Source organism: Pinus tabuliformis, chromosome X, assembly GCF_031772625.1.
Source record: "Pinus tabuliformis cultivar Carrire ecotype Pingquan chromosome X, CPIR1, whole genome shotgun sequence".
Classification (NCBI taxonomy): Eukaryota; Viridiplantae; Streptophyta; class Pinopsida; order Pinales; family Pinaceae; genus Pinus; species Pinus tabuliformis.
The window spans coordinates 1,043,710,108-1,043,718,710 of NC_142308.1; positions in this window are offsets into that span (position 1 = coordinate 1,043,710,108).

Below are 8,603 nucleotides of genomic sequence, written 5' to 3' on the forward strand. Positions count from 1 at the left end.
AAACTGATTGTCCCAGAGTGGGATGCACTATGGGAAGCTGTGTTGTCCCATCTTTTACTAGTGTCAGCTTCATAGCACCTGCTTCCATTTCCATCAGCTCTGTCTTTAAGAGAGCATCGACCTCTATCTTGATAGTGTTTTCATCAAGAGATTTGTAGCTGATTTCCATTTTTAATCTTTATGGCAGCTGTTTATAGTCTTGTAGGACTGAAAGTATGGATGTTGCAAAGCTTCATTAGCTGTTATTCTTTTGTTTCCATCCACTTGTAACATTTGTTTCAGCAAATCCACACCTTCTAGACACCCAACATTTTTAACAAATCTTGTGAGGGATGGGAAAGGCTTTCCCGGATTTGGAAATATGATATCCAACTGCTCCTTTACAGATTGCCCACGAAATAGCGGCTCACCGATGAACAATTCTGCCGACATGTTATTTGTTGCTTTTTTCTAGACTAGCTCTCACAAAGCATTTGAGTTGTTCCTGTTCCTGGTTGGTTTTTTTATAATCTTATAGACAAGTTCCATGTCGTGGAAATGTGAAAAAAGATAGTGATATTGCCACCATGTGGCTCTTATCATATATGGTTTTATACTTCTTCAAAAAATTCTCTAAGAGTTCACAATGCTAAAATTCACTATGACTTTACAAAGTTTTATTATTTAGTGAAAGACTTGCCAAGTTCTTACAAGATTTTATAATTGAGTAAAATATTCGCCATGCCTGGTGAGAGATTCGCCAGAAAATTATATATACATATTATATTATTGATAAAATCGCCTTCCATTTTTCTTATATACCATGGAGATTCGCCCAATTATTATATTTATAAATTTGGGGGGGGGGGGTTCTTAAAATTTTCCCTGAATGTCAGAGCAAATCAGGGGCTCCCATATTTGGAACCTTGCCTGGGATTATAAAAATATTGTTCAGCAACATTGTTTTTGGGAAATTCGAGTGGAGGACCTTGCTCAATTTTGGGAGGGCAACTGGCAACAAAAACCCAAACTTTATAAGGATGAACTTGCAGCTCTCAAAAGTGACACAGATAGCAAAGGTATGGTTTTGGTAAAACACTTTTGGGATCATGGAAGGAATAATGGAAAATGGAGGAAGTGGAAGGATCTAGAATACAGTGATGAAAACTCACTGAAGACCAAGGCAGAAGCTCTCACCCAGGAGCTAGAGCATAGAAGGATTCTAGTTTCTTCCTCAACGAATCAATTAAGATGGGGAAAGAACACTGAAGGTAACTTTAACCTCAAAGAGGCTAAACAGGAAGTCACAGGATTTAACTTTGTGAATCCTGATCAAGTCTGGAAGAAACTTTGGTAAAGTCCACATTGGATGAAAATAAAGTTATTCATCTGGGTAGTGCATCAAAGGAAGATCTTAACATGGGAGAATCTCCTTAAGAAAGGCTTCATTGGTCCTTCCAAGTGTTATCTATGTGGCGCTCATGAGGAGATGATTGAACACCTTCTCAATCTCTTTCCTTTCACTTCAAAGGTGTGGGATTGGGTGGCCTCTATTTTTAGACAAATTGATAGGGATAGTCTCAGCATATCCAACACTCTAAAGAACTGGAGGAAAAACTTCTCAGGGAATGAGATAGTTAATAAAGCCTGGATTCTGGTTCCAGGTTTTGTCATCTGGAATGTGTGGAAAGAACGCAACAGTCGGATCTTAAAAAACAAAACAAGCAGGCCCCAACACATAATTGAGCAAATTCTAAGGCAGCTCAAAGATACAGTAAGAAGCTTGTTGAGGACCCTTCCTAAAGATCCTCCTCTGCCCCAAGAGGAGAGAATTATACTTCACTTGGGTCTCCAGTCTATCAGTCCTTTGGGAATAATAAAGGCAGTGAGCCTTATAAACAAGTGTGTTAACATTTGGAAGCCCCCTCCTTATGGTTTCTTAAAGGTTAATATTAATGGAGCAGCTAAGGGCAACCTAGGATTAACGGGCTTTGGGGGTGCCATAAGAGATGATCAGGGACAATTACAGAAAATCTTCCATGGCCACTTGGGGAAGGCCATTAATAACATGGCTGAGCTCATGGCATTAGAGCGATGCTTGAAAATCCTAGTGAATTCAAGTTCACACAATGTTATAATTGAAGCGGATTCAGAATTAATTACTAAAGTGACTAAGAAAATTAGAAACATAACCTCTCCAGATAAAGTGCTGAAGCACTGGAAGATTTTGCAGGTGTTTTACCGCATCTATTCTCACTTGCGAACCCTTAAGACTGTCAGATTTGCTCATGTGAAAAGGAAAGCTAATATGTTAGCAGATCGATTGGCGAATGAAGGACTCACAAATAGGGACAGGGATTCTAGGTATGCTTGGGATTCGTTACCCCGACAAATTGCGGGAGGACTGTCTCTATCAAGCAAACCAGGATATGGAACTATGGACTAACAGAATGGATCAAAGGGACCCAGAAGACCGACGGGAGGATGGAGAACCCCACACAGTCTAACTTGCCTTGGTTCGACTATTTTCTAAAGTCTGGAATCCTTTTCATTGAATGATGAAAGTATTGACTCAGATAGCTCCACAAGATGAGGCGTCCTTCTTCATATGGCTTAGGTGGTGTTTGACAGAGAATCTAGGTGGATGGGATTAGCCCAAGAATTTCCCGTTGGACGGAATTAAAGGACAACACATGGAGAAAGGATGTGTTTGTTTTTTTCGCGAGTCAACCGTTCAAATATCATAAGTGATATATCGTGTGGGGTCCGAATGGTTTCTGGTTTTTCTGAGTTTGGCTCCGGTTCCACTCTTCGAGTGACACGTAGCGGAGCGAGGAGAGAGAAAACCGCCCTCATCGGGCGGTTAACTGTCGTGCTTCTCGTCCTTCCAATATTCACGAAGACCGTTGGATCTTATTCAGTTGATCAACAGTGACGATTTGTTTATGCTCGTTGGTCGGATCCGAAAAAAGATTAGAGTGTTATGCTTTTAATTTCTGTCAAGTCTGTTTGACAGTTTTAATCTTGGCTTGTGGCGGGACCTATTGTGGACCCACGGCGAGTCATTTGGGGCCTTTTGTGACCTCCAGTTTGATGGACTAGCCCTCCAAGGAATTCTAGGCTCATTTGATGCATGACAGCACTACCAGATGACCTTGTGCCTTAATTGTTTGGCAGTTATCCCCGGCTTCCCTGTGTAGGTTTCTCTTGGTTTTGGGTGATTGGTTTGGTTCAGCCTACCTGGCTGACTGTTGAACTTTCATAGAGCGGGTGAGGCTTCTTGTAAATTATGTATTTTTGGCTAAGTTTAATAGAAGGTCCTACTCTTACTTGATCAAAAAAATATAGTGGTTGTGTTTTATGTTGGGAGGGTCCTACTCCATGTGGGCCTCATCTCACCTCACCTCCCTTTTTTCTTCCCTTTTCGTGACTTTAAATATCGTAACACTTACTTTAAAACTCCGGAAATTACCCTTCCAAGATGCCTTCTACCGATATATCCTTCCTTCCCTCACTTTTCGGGACCTCAAAACTCTTCATTTCATAACTCATTTTTATTTTATCTGACATACCAAGCCTCGAAATCCTATACCTCACCCCCTCATCACCATGGTCCCACCTCGTTTCGGGCCTCCCTATTTCGGAGCTCTTAATTTTTGTAACTCCTATTTGTAAAAATTCTGAAATGAGACCACTGAAATCCATAGCTCGATGAAAAACCTCTGATGGTTCCTAACCCCGACGATACATATATAGACATCACACCACATGACCTGAAGACCCTTCCATCTCAAAACTTTCTTTTCTCATCTCTGAAATACTCCTTACATCTAGTGCTCAATACTCTTATCTCAACTCCCATTCCATTTCAGGCCTTCCCATTTCAGAGCTTCATTTTATAGAACCTTCCGAAATTCCCCTTCGAAATGTTCCACCTCCAATGCCTCCCACTTCATATGATAAACCCTCCTCTTCATATACATTGTGAGCCCATTTAAATGGAGCCCAAAAAAACCACTATGGAATTTTAATACTATATTTTAATTGATTTATTTAATATTTTTATATTAATTAAATTATGTAATATAATTAATTTGTAAATTAATTTAATTAGAATTTATTAAATTGTATATAATTAATTCAATAATTGTAATAGATTGATTTTGATTATATGGTCAATTAGAATTATTAATTTAGTTTAGATTGTTTTTTAATTAAAAATTTCCTAATTTTGGCCCAGGCAAACATTTTTTAGAATTCTTGCGATTTTAACATACTCGCTTTGGAGAGACATATCTCAAGATTTACTTAGCCAAATGAAGTTCACAATAGCTCGTTGGAAAGCTAAGACCGAATAAAATATGGGAATGATAAATGTAGCAGATACAATCATTTAATGACCCAAAAATTCGTTGAAGACTGACGAATTCGCAACAACAATTTGTTTTTCAAATTTGATTTGGGTAAATCTCATTGCCTTGGGAAAAAAGTTGTCACTAATTCGTTCTCCAACATTACTCAAAAGCTAATCATATCCATTAGAAGCAATTGCATATTAGATTTATTTGGATTTTATTTGTTTTAATGTAAGTTCATGAGAGTTGTTTTTTCCACATTTTCTAATTTTGATTTTAGTGTGGAATTTAATTTAATTTATTTAGGTTTTGATTAGTTTGTGACAGGAGATCAATTGGATAAGTTCATATCTAAGACACTTTGGAGAAATGAAAAAAACCTAGCAAAGAGAAGAATGAAGAATTTACATCTCTAATTTTGGATCTTGGAAACTACTCTCATCAATTCCTTTCTTATGAGATTTCTTGTAATTATTAAATAACAGTTTATAGAATGAAGAATGGGTTCCTCTTCTCTACAACTAGAGGCTCTCAACATGTAATAGGAGATTATAGTTGTAGGTGAGGATAAAACTTCAGATTTGAGGTTGGGGGAAAACTCTGTGATTTTTCTTGTTGTGTATTTTCACTATTGTAATGTATTGTGAGTTGAATTATGGAGAGCCTTAGTATTTTTAGTTATGAAAGAGAAGGTTGTTTTGCACTTGTTAGAAATTTCTCCAAGGAGTTGAAGATGCTCAAAGACTGCAAATTCTTGTAATGGGATTTTGGTACGCTTTTAATTAATTTTCATTTCATGTGCATTATTGTCTGGGATGTAAATTAATCATTTTGTTATCAAAATTTCCGAAATTGATTTTAATTCTTGTTCTAAATAGTGTATTGCATTCTAATATTGAGCATTATTGTTGTATCGATTGTTTTATGCTATTGAAGTTCTATAAGAGCTACCTCTGAGGAAAACAACATAATTAGAATTAATATGAATTCATTGATATGGGAATGTACTAAGCAGAAACTATTTATTGTTTAAATGCATTCCCATTTTGTTTTCTCTTTCATTAATTGAATGAACTACTTCTTTAATTAATGAAAAGTATAGAATGAATTCAATCATATAAACAACCATCTTCCCCAATTTAGTTAGTTTATCTGCTCTTATGATTGAGAGAGGGTTATCATTTTCCCAATTCGGCATAGGATTAGTTTTGCTTGCATCTTAGCATAGATCTACATATAGATTTAAACTTTGCATTTTAAAAGTCCCCTCACATAAGGGCAAAACTTAGTTGTAGTTTGACTGAGTCATAGAGTCAGCTTAAGGATCACTTTCTTGCAAGAGCTCTGCAAGAGGGAAAATATGATATCTCTCTTTCTATTAGCAAGTAATAGACATACTATAAGTCAACAGTGAGAGTAATTAGACCCAATCAAACCAGTCGGAACCACCACACCAAACAACTAAGAGCTTAGTTGGGGCTCTGACCAGGTGGTCTCCCTTACATGTTGATGAGGTAATTTTTTACCATCAACATTTTTGGCATTAGAAGGAGGGCCTGACGACTTGTTGTCTTTTGGAGTTTTTGTATTATAAAGTTTTCAAGTTTTTATTTAATCACGATGGCTCCTCCCAAACTTCTAATTTGGAGTTTTATCTCTAGACGTGCATCTGCCAATACTCTACCAGAAATAGTAAGACACTTGTCAAAGGTAAAGCTTAGCGGTAAGAATAATGCTTATGCATTTTATCATGCCTTACAATTTCTTCAAAATTTTGCATTTCTACTTGTCATGATATTGATGAAGGTATTTTATGAAGGACTTTTACTCTTAAATTCTCGGGAAAAGCCAAAAGATGTTGTCAATATATTTCAGTTATCTCTATTCACAGTTGCGATCAATTTATTTCAAAGTTCGTTTATGAATTTGACGGTTATGATTATGAACAAGTATGTGATAAACTCGAATATTTACGAAGGTTTGAAAATGAATCTTTCATAGATTTTACCATTAGATTTCAATTAAATTGCTCAAGATTCAAAGGTGAAGATAAACCTTAAGATATCGAATTTATGGAATGTTTTGAATATATTTGTTCCCTTTCTAGCATTCATAATCCATATGAAACAATTGAAAGCTTTGATGAATCCTCTTCAGCTTCTATTAACATCATTGAAAAATCTGATATGGAAGATCATACTAATCATGATGAAGTTGCCTCTCCAATGTATGACAAATTTTTACATTTGGTGCACACTTCTTATAACATTAATGATGATCATGATACTCTCCTGCATGTTAATGAATCACAAACACAAAGCTTGGAATATTTTGGTAATCAACTGCTAAAAAATGCCAGTAACAAACTTGAAGAACCAGCCGCCTCAAAATTTGAAAATCACCAAGAAATAAATTTAGAAAATTAGTTAATAAATCAACAAGCACAAGCATAAATTGAAGATTCCAATAAAATACAGTTCGCTGCAGAAATTTCAGAATATTATCATGATGATCAAATACAAAATCCAAGACAACCAAACAACATTCTTCGAGAAATCATAAACAACTAAGTGAATGATGAGGAATCTGAAATTGGTAATGGATAAAATGCACAAGAATCTATAAATAGACATGTTTTCAGGTTCATTGCTTCTAACTCTCATTTCTCCCTTTATCCTGATATTTTTGCTGATAGTAATCCATCCCCTCTTTGCATTAATGTTGTTCCCAAAAACAAAGAGGTTAATATAAATGAATTGCCTATTAGTTTTTATTAAGATAGATATTCAGTGATCATTCTTCCAACATTGATGAACATGTGATCAATACTTCTTGTTCTAATGCAGATTATGGGAATGAAGAGAATTACAGTGAATGTCGTGAAGTCATTTATGATTATTACTCTGACATTAAGGATGATGATTTATCTTTCTCTCCATTAAATCTGCATGATCAAAGTCAAGTCATATTTGAGAATGAAGAAAACTCCAATTCAAAGATTGTTCCAATTAATTCTCATTTTTAAACAATTAATCATCTTCATGATTTCAACATTCAAAAATCCATCCCAATTTATGATTCTTATGATGATCAAGTTCTCACTCCTACTCATAGTCTTGAATATTTCCCTCTTCCACAAGTTGATGTCAATGATCTTTCTAATTGTATTTTCTTGGCTAGTTCTTGTGAGAAGGAAATTATTTCAAATCGGTCCCAAGTTTGTTGTAACATTAATTGTAACAATAATGTGAATTATGAGTTGATTTCGTCGTTTTTCCTTCATTCACTTTGTTTGATTTCATATTTGTTTTCTATTTGCATTTTTCAGTTCTTAGATGTCATTTGTTGGCATATTGAGAGATTAAGTGTCGAAAATTCGCAATGTGCATTACTAGATTGTGAAAATGCATCACAAGATTCACATCACGTCCATCAAGAGTTTTTAATATTCCAATTCCATTTGATGGTCATATTTTATCAGCTTACTTTTCTTTCTAGCATACATCTTCAACATGAATCAACACTTGTGAGTGCATTGATCCAATATGACCTATTATCTAACCTAATTGAAGATCTTCTGACATATGGAATAAGCCTCCATCCACACTTCACTGATCCATTTCAAAGTCGTTTGGAAGCTTCATTTTCACAGAAGATTGCCAATAGTTTGTCTAATGACTTGTTTAATGGATGTTCAACCTCTCTTTTATGTAATCTCTTCCATTCTCTATTGACTACTCATCCTTATTTGTATGATCCCATAGAGATTTGGTTGGAGGAAACTTTTTAGGATAAAATGTTTGTAATTAAGTTGTTTGTTACTAAGCTACTTTTTGTAAATATGTTAGCAATAAGTGTACATAATACATTCAAATTATTTTTATTTATTTATTTATTATTATTATTATTATTATTATTATTATTTAATTTTATTTATTTATTTATTTTATTTTATTTTTTTATGTTGGTTTTATTATAATTGTATTTTTGTTACTGATGTTTGACCTGTACATACATGTAGGAAATAAAATGCTTGAATGGTTACATTGGAAGTATGATTATACTTAGTCATGTTTCCTTCCATTCAGTTAGGAGTAGTATTAGTTTAGTTAGTTTGTTGTTTTTTGTTTATTTCTCCTTTAATAATACAGGTAGAAGAACAAAGCGAGCAACCAACTCTTCTAACTCATAAACTTGTTCACGGAAGTAGTTGCTTTCTCAGCGGAAATACTTCTACTTTTTGTGTTCTATATTAATGCTTCTCTACAT